General features: G+C 30.6%; 1 long non-coding RNA gene across 1 annotated transcript; it reads left to right on the forward strand.

Annotated features, from left to right (window-relative positions):
• The first annotated feature begins 6630 nt into the window (after positions 1 to 6630).
• Positions 6631 to 8328, forward strand: LOC125593452. The gene is made up of 2 exons (XR_007329350.1): positions 6631 to 7921; positions 8123 to 8328. It is a non-coding gene; the product is annotated as an uncharacterized LOC125593452 (long non-coding RNA).
• Positions 8329 to 9825: the final 1497 nt, after the last annotated feature.

The raw sequence follows: 9825 nt of genomic DNA on the forward strand, positions 1-9825 counted from the left end.
TGAAAAATGGACAACATTCAAGGTATTGACTTTGTGCTCGCCTCCAAAATGAAACCAGCTTATCTATGCAAATTGATCTTTTACCTGCACACACATACATATATATACTCGCAGGTTGTGTTCCAAAAAAAAAAAAAATCTCGCAGATTCCACAAAGACCGTTTATGAGAACTCATGCATCTTCTACTTATTCTTTTGAGGTTTTTGTCGATGAAGAAGAATGTATATAATTAGTTGACAAATTTTAAGTGTTTACGCAGAAAGACGGAGATTTTTCGTTTCTGAATTTAAATTATGAAAATTTAGTAAAGCAAGAAGAAGTTTACCAAAAAAAAGTAAAACAAGAAGAATTTCCATCGTAATTCTCTCCCGCGAGTGATGGCCATGGCCCATGAGATTAAGAACTAATAATAAAATCCATGCTTTGTTCATTCATGAAGACAATCATACTCAATTGGTGCACCAACATATTTTTAAAAATGTTATAAGATTTCACATTTATTTTTTTCTTCTTATTATTTGGCCAAATATACATATAAATACAATATTTTATACTCTATATATATATAATCAATGAAATATCTTTGAAATCAAATTAATTTTAATTTTAAAATCATATTAATATCTTTATATTTTAATATTTAAATATTACCTTTATTTATTAAAAACATCTACCATTATTATGAGAAACAAATCAATTTATGTTATATGTTACTCTTACTTTAAATTGTAATTTTTGTTTAGTATAAAATGTCAACCCCGTCAAACCACATCAAATGATGAAGTTGTGTTTTATTTAGTCACATAAACATAACAAAATTGTATTAAAATAGTTAAATCCAACACTATTAAAATGAATGTGTCGTAAGATGAAAAATAAACCTTTTTTTTGTTTACCTATGAGAAAGCATGTAAACTAAGACCATCTCCATGACTACTCCATAATTTACTCCAAAAATAGAGTGGAAAATGAAGTATGAACAAAAAATAAAAAATTACTCCATAAACCTTTTACACAAAAACAATTATCAATTAGATAAAAATGAATCCGAGCCAATCCAAACAATACCAACAGATCAAACAAGTTCTTGTGCTTCAACCGTCTTCCAAATATATGGAACATAGTAACAAAACAAAGCCCCACAACCATTTAACCAAAAAACAATTACATTATTCTGTCAGCAGTCTATGCAAAATTAAATATATTTATGAACACTAACGTACAATAATATATAAACTCATACGGAAACGGAAAACAAACACTACTTCATACTTATGCACAGTAATAACACACTAATAATAGACAATTGTATAGGCACAACTTCAATAAACTCCATCAGTTGCATTTAAGTTATCTCCCTTACAAAACTATAAAAAAATGGCTATGGCAACAACACAAATTATACAACCGCCATACAAAAATATAATTGGTCGAACATCATTCCAATTTTTCTCTTCAAATCAACTTACTCTACCCACTAACTCAAAAACCATAAATCATTACGTACATAAGTTAAAACCACCTAAGTACTACTCAAATAACACAACAATGATGACCACCATTTCAGCACCACAAAATCTGGGACCAAATTCCCAGTATAAATATTATCACAATCAACACATACCAAGCACATGGTCGAACAATTATCATACATCCCGCGCGTAGCGCGGACACACCACTAGTTATAACTTATAACTAAGCCTAAAGATTTTACTGAGATATCGTTTCCTTTTCCTTTAGGTTATGGGATCGCTTAAAGATTTCTAGTAGAAGTTTTGACACTAGCCTTTCTAAGAAGAAAGAAAGACAAAGAAGAAAAATAAAAACGAAGAAGAGGAGATTGATGGACGTGGCATCTCGACACAGAAAAGGAAGAGAAATCTTAATTATGATTATCAAAATAATCAATAGAACACGTCCAAAAGCGCGGGTCAAAACCTAGTTGTATTGAATTTGTGATGCTTCATAACTATAGCTTCAAGTGAGTCAACATATACGTTTTTTGACGATAAACATTAATAATTTTTTACATAAACACAACAATCAATATGTCGAAGAGTTTTACATAAACACTACAAACCCTTCACATTAATAAAAAGGAGACATGGCTAAAATAACTCCAGAGGTTGCTATCACGTTAGTTGGTTAATGTTATATTATAATGGTCATTCAAATTATTTATTATATACACATGGTAGTAACTATATATTTGTATGATATGAATTTATTACTCAGAATTAATAGTTACTATAGTTTCATAGAATGAGTTCATAAAATAAATAAGTCTTTCTATAAATATGAAACACAACTATAACCATCGCGAGAATGTTTCTATAAATCTGTTTGCCACATTAATATTATTTTTAACAATTTTCCTCATTAATTATTTTCGAAATTGTTAATTACTAACTTTCTCTTTCTCGCTTCTGTTATTAATATATATGAAATAAACAATGTCTTTTATACATTTCAGCAAGAAGTTACTATAGAAATATTGATCGTTTGAAATTTTTGAAAATAAATTAAATATAAAACTATGGACCAATCAAATTAAGACGATTTATTTGAAAGTTTTTCTATGAGTGACACGTCAGCAAAAATCAATTAAGTGATTTGTCAATTAATATATATGAGGATGAGGATGAGGATTTGGCCTTCCTACATTTGATCTTCGTGTCCTAACAAAAATAACATATTTTGACACATTTAGTAGTATATCTATCTACACTATTATTTAAGAAGTAAATTTGTTTATTTGTCATGTTCTCTATGGTTTTAGATAATTTTGCTTATTTTCATATTCTTATGATTTTGATTAATGAGTCATCAATTTAAATTTATATTATTTGAATTTTATTAAATAAGTAAACATAATGATAAGGATAGAATTCTAAATATTTTATTTGAACCAATCTTTAATATAATAGAATCTTTTCAAACTTACTATTTTCTGAATTTTGTCATAGATACTACAAATATATCACAACTCATATTTTACTTGATCTTATGATATACTGATGCTGCATGGAACATGGAATTGAATGCTACAGGTTTAGGCTGACATTTTAAGGGATCAACTTCAACTCTTTCTCTCCAAGGTTTGGAGACTGAATGCTATGTTCTTACACTTCTAATGCGAAAGCTATGGTGGTTCGTGTGGTTCATGCAGCCTAACCTTACTCATGTTTGGATTCACTCAGGCTCTCAAATACCCATCCCAGCTATCAAATTGAGACTCAACTTATGGAGGAGCTCTACGTGGTTCTCATGAACATCGCTCTTCTCTCCTCTGCTTTTTCTGTTATTGGTTTCTTTTTTTATTACTTGACATGAAAACTCTATCACTGATTTGATTGTGAAATTTATCATGTTAAACTTTATTGCAGTTGAGAACTCAAGGCCTTCAAAACATAAAATAATATATATGAAATCATAAAATGTTATATATGAAGGCTTAGGCCCAACCCTTTACAGTTTATATTATGTCTTAATGAGATCTATGCTAGCTCAGTAGCTCCTAAGGCGTTCAAAATACACATAGCCTCTTTATAATTAATGTGCTTAACAGTGGGCATTCGGTTATTCGATTCGGTTTCGGGTAGGAACCATTCGATTCCGGGTATATCGGATAAATCACCCTTATATCTAATAGGTATTTATGAAATTTTGGTTCAGTTTCGGTTCGGTTTCGGGTACCCGTTTAATATACGAATCAAATATATTTATAAAAAATATATTAGTCAAATATATTTATAAAAAATATATTAGTTTTTTTTATTAAAAAAAATATATTAGTTAACATGTTAATTTAAGTGGTATAATGGTTAAACACTTGTATAATCGTGAATTCACCCAAAGTTTGTGTCACCAAAGTGCTGTTTAATTAATAAGTATTTATTGTATTTTAATATAGAAATACAATATATATATATATGTATGTATAATATACGAGAGTAAATAAAAGATAATGTGGTTTGGTGATAACAATGTTATCACTCTTCTTGTCAAACATGGGTTTGAGTGGGATTGATGACATTTTACCTTATATCAGAAAGCTAAAATTTGTTTTTTTTTCGGATTTTCGGGTACCCGTTCGGTTCTCGGTTCAGTTTCGGTTTTGGTTTGGTTATTCAGATATAGAAATATAGGAACAATTCAGATATTTGAAGGTTTCGGTCCGGTTTCGATTTCGGATAATTTGGTTTGTTTTCGATTTCGGATAATTTGGTTTGGTTCCAGTTTTTTTTGCCCAGGGCTAGTTTTAGTAATAATTTTCTAGTATCCCGTTTTACTAATAGAAGATTAGAAGCATTTCAAAATTTACCAATTGAACACAAATTCTTAATATAGTAGGAAAATTCACTCTTTGGCGCTCAGAAACTATAAACCAAATGCGTAAATTATCAAACATAGTTTTCTGTTCTGGTGGACAAGAAAATTATTTCTTGAATTACTCTATTTAAGCTAAAACTAATATTATAATTTACATTACATACACAAACATGATTCTAATTGATCTCTTAGTTGATAAGGTTTGTAAATATTATTATTTTCTAACAGTTCAATTTCCTGTTATTTAAACATACATTGTCGGCATTTAATTTGGTACTAGATTTTGATATGTGATTTAAAAAAGCGAATATTTTTTTCTTTCCAAATTTTATACAGATGTGAATATTTTCCAACTTTCATTACATACTAGGCGAAGATCCGCACATTGCGTAGAATGAACAATATATATAAAAATTATTTTATGTATTAAATGTTTTTACATATTATAATAAATATATATCTTATATATTAAAAGAGAAGTCACAAACTTCATTCATGTGTATTTTTTAAAAAAAATGGGCCTAATGGACATATTCCTAAAAAGTCATGTTACATTTAATCTCTAATCTTATCATTTAAATTTTGGGCCTACAAGAAATTTTTATTGGGCTTATCAATAATTGGATTTAAACAATAGATGATCCATTAGATTTATAGATAACATAAATTAAATAGATATAAATTAATATTGTAGTACTATACTTCCATATGTTAATTATTTAAATATTTGTCCACTTTAAATTTTAAAATTATTAAAAAAAATTAAATAATAAAAATCATATTATCTAACAATGATTAATCTTTACTAGCTTAAACCATTGAAAACAAATTTTAAACTTTATAGTTTATTTTAAAAATTAAAAAAAAAACTAAATATTTAATTATTTACTCGATAATATAAATCTATGAATCGAAAAGTTTAAGTTTTTAAAAACTTTCTAAATTTGTGAAATGTTACAATATCGTTGAATATAACTATAAAACAATATTTTACTAATCTTTATAAATATAGTTTCGATTTTAATAATGAAATAATAATCCAAAAATATATATATAGAAGAAGATCCAAATACATGTGAAAGTTTGAAACAATCTATTCAATGAAAAAAATATACCGTAAACTTATTATGTTATAAAAATTGATAAACACATATATATATTATAATATATACCAATTTAGAATTGAAAACAAAATATTTATATAAAAATAAATGAAAACAAAAATCCGTGCGGTTGCGCGGATCGAGATCTAGTTGAATAATTAAAAGGTCAGTAACTATTACATATATAATTAAATTGGTGCAAACATATATATATATATATATATATATATATAAATTTTATTAATCCAGCAATATTGTTTTCTATTTGCTAGGATATATAATTAAACATAAATAATACTAACATATATAGTATATTTTGATCATCTGTATTATTATAGCAAAAAAAATAAATTACTGATAATAAAATTTTCATTGTGAGATAAATAGTTTTAGAGATTTATAATTTTTTGAAAATTATGTTGTCAATGTTTGTTTAAAACTTTTATCAAAAAGAAAAATTGTTCAAACTAAATTCCAAAATTAAATTATTTATGTATTTTATATGGTATATAGTTTAATTTAAAACAATATATATATATATATATATATATATATATCTTTTAATCTTAATAATTATTAAATGAGACTTTCTACTTTTCTGATTTTCCAATCATTTGTATCTTGTCATAACAAAAAAATTTAAATCATGGATCGCAAAATTTGAATGTGAGACTTTTAAAAGTTATAGAAATTTATAGTTAAAAAAAAATATAAAGTATACAGAAAAATCTAAATTTTTATTATATGGTTAATATGGTTATTTTATTTATTTTAATAGTTTAAAATTAAACAAATATGATAGAAGATACACTAAATTTTAACGAATCTTTATTATTCAAAATCATTAATTGTCATATACTTTAATCACATTAGGCAATTTCGTAACTTTTACTTAAAGAAATAATAAAAAATATTAATAATGAATTTATAGTTAATTTAATAAAAACTTATTATATATTTAGATGAATCAACATATTTCTATAAGAATTCTAAATAATCATTTTAGTGATGACATATGGTTACAAAAAATATTGTAATGCCTCTTAGTTAATATATAAAGGATTTGAGAGAGCACATGGAGTTCCTAGTTATATTGAATTTTGAGTTATTTATTGGGTTCAATCTCTAGGGTGAACCTTAGTAATAAATTGCCGTATTCAATTTTTGAAGTAAAACATTATCTACAAAAAAAAAACAAAAAAACAAAAAACGTTAAAAATGAATAACGCCGTCGACTTAATGATTCTTCTTCTTCTTCTTGTTCATCGATTGATTACAGAGGAGAGACAAGCTGTGTTTGTGAATTTTAAATCTCCAATTCCTTGCTTTCGAATTCACCCAAGGAAAACAAAAAACGAAACGTCTAAATCAGCCCGACTTACTTGTAACCCTAACAATCTAGCAGTGGTCATGAAGGGAATCTTTCTGAAATGCAACCTTTGAAACTTGGGCTTCTTGCCATGTTTGTGGAGATCTCATGATGCGATGAGAAACATGACATCTTTCTAGGAATACATTACATGGGAAGAGAAGAAGCAAGAGGCAAGCTTTAAATCTCAAGGATGTAGGAAAGTAGTGCGGAAGAGACACCAGCTTCGTGCATCCCTTGATTACAAGTTCACGAAGATGAGGCCATGACATGATTGATGGAGGCAATTCCTCTATTGCAGTTCCAGCGAGCTTTAGAACTCTGATGTTTGTGGAAATCTCCGGAGTGAGAACAAGTTCCTGAGATTAGTCATATTCCCAATGGAAGAAGGGAACTCAACAAGACTTGAGCATCCACCAAGATACAACTCCTCAAGATTAGTCATATTCCCAATAGAAGAAGGGAGCTCCCGTAGACTTGAGCATCCTCGCAATTCAAATTTCTTGAGGTAACTGGCGGGAATATACAAAGGGAGCTCCACAAGATTTGAGCAACCACTCGAAAAAAAGTCGGAAGATAAAAGCTCCACCAAACTTGAGCAATTCTCGAGATACAACGTCTTGAGATTACCAATAGAAGGTGGGAGATTAGCTAGATGTGAGCATCCCGTGAGAAGCAATTCCTCGAGAGTAGTGACATTTTCCATAGAAGAGGGGAACTCCACTAGACTTGAGCAATCTCTAAGATCCAAATGCCAGAGATTGATAGCATTTCCAATAGAAAAGGGGAGCTCCGTTAGACTTGAGCAACCAAAAAGATTCAATTCCTGGAGATTAGTGGCAGTTGAGAGATCAGGAAGCTCCTTTAGATTTAAAGCTTGCCTCTTGCTGGTCTATAGTTGGAATGGTTTTGATTCTGATGTCGATCCATTCTGAGTTGGGTCTGAAAAAGCTGACCTGAGGTCCCAAGAACTTGACAGCCACAACACAATCCTCTTCCTTGGGAGAAGATGAGGACATTGCTACGTTGGTGACCATCTGAGTTTGGCAACGTTCTGTTCTGGAAACCCATCGTTCAAAGTAGTTAAATCAACTCTATCTTCCTTCTTTGTTCCAGGTACTTAAACAGAGGACGCCAACCATTAATGTATATACTTAAATGAATCATGTCTGTGAATTGTGCCTCACAAAACCAAGAAGTGTGGAAGCAACTATGCTGTCTAAGAAAAAAAAAAGCTTAACAGTTTAAACACTTGCAACTGCTAAACTAGATTCTTGCCTTTGAGAACTCATTTGTCCGTATCTAATCTCCTAACAGTGTTCCAAAAGAAGTTAAGGATCTTCCAGGGAGCTTGGTGTCGCAACAAGCAGTATGCCTCCATGTCTATGTGTAAACCTCTTATATATGTTAGTTATTTTTTCAAGTTTGTTTGACTTCTCGTTTGCTGGCTTCCACAAAACTCTATGGTTCATTGCCACCTTCGTTGATACCTTATATTTCAAGTCGATCCTCTTTGGTGGCTATTTCGTATTCTTCCCCAAATTCACTGAGTGCCTGTTTTAGTTAAAAAAATTGAGTCAAGCTCTCAATAATAACAAACTTTTCCTTTGCATGCCAATAAAGCTAAACTAACGAACTGGTAGTATAGTACTATGTCTCCATCTTGTTGAAGGCAGTAGGTATATAATAATGTCATTATAAGTGTTAAAAAATACTTTATTTGTGATTTGAATTTTGAAAAATACATTTTTATTTTTATTTTTTTAAAACTACACTTTGTTTTACGTGATAAAACACTCTTGTCCTGATGTTAATTAGATATTGAAATTTTTAATAATTAATTCAAAAATCTACAACATTATTATTAAAATATTATATTTAATCGATTGGATCTTCTTGCTTTAGCAATTCATTCACTATCATAAAAGCATACAATTCGAACATTTTAAGAATGGTGAAAAGGCACATGAAAAATTATCTACAAGAGTTCATCTTCGCTTTCCATGAGCACAAATGTAACACCCCAAAACCAGCCCAATTAAATTTTTAAAGGTTAATAGGTTCTCTACAGCCCAACTAGAAAATCATAGGGTTCTCCCTTTCCCCACAATATAAAAGCAAGCCTCCACTTCTTTTTCTCTCATCATAAATCTAGAAGCGAGGCCCTGCAGAGAATCCCCGGAGATCAGAAACCCTAGCCGTCGACTCTCTCTCTCTCCCCGCGCCGTCTCTCTCCTCCTTCTCTCTCTTCGCCGCGTCTCTCCTCTCTCTCTCTCTCTCTTCGCCGCGCCTCCTTCTCTCTCTCTCGACCGCATCTCTCTCTCCTTGCCGCGAACAGCCGCGAGTGGTGGTGGTGGCCGCGCGGTGTCATAGACCTCAGATCCCGTTTCCCTCGCCTCTCAACTCAGATCCAGATCCAGATCTAGGCTAAGGTGAGGTGTTCTACCCAGATCTCTTTCATGCTCTTTTATATTGTTGAATGGGTTGCTAGGATTGATTAGATCCTGTTTGTTGTTAGGATGATAGATCATATTGCATCAGGACTCTCATACTGATTAAGAACTTTACACGAACGGGTTTAATGATGATTGATGATTGACTGATTGTTTGATTGGTTGAAGATCTGTGGTTGTGATTGAGAGCTAGGATGGTTAGAAAGAAATGAACGTAGGATTATAAGAGAAATGTTAACCGGTCTGGTTAGATGACTGATAGGATATCTATGAATGATTGTTAAATGGATTGAGTGTGACACCGAGAACGGGTGGCGTCTAAAAGGAAAGTAAGAAAGAGTCTAAGGGTTTATGGAAAAGGAAATAAAGGAAAAAGGAAAAGTTAAATGATTGAAATACGAACCACCGAGGAACTGGTGGGGAGTATGGGAAATGAATAGAAATGGAATACGAACCACCGAGGGACTGGTGGGGAGTATGGGAAAACGCGGCGGCCGTAGCGTTCAAAAACGGCAGGTTAAGAATAGAGGCGCCGGTAAGATTGAGTCACGCTGAGTCTTGGCGGGA

The sequence above is a fragment of the Brassica napus genome, chromosome C9 (assembly GCF_020379485.1).
Source record: "Brassica napus cultivar Da-Ae chromosome C9, Da-Ae, whole genome shotgun sequence".
Taxonomy (NCBI): domain Eukaryota; kingdom Viridiplantae; phylum Streptophyta; class Magnoliopsida; order Brassicales; family Brassicaceae; genus Brassica; species Brassica napus.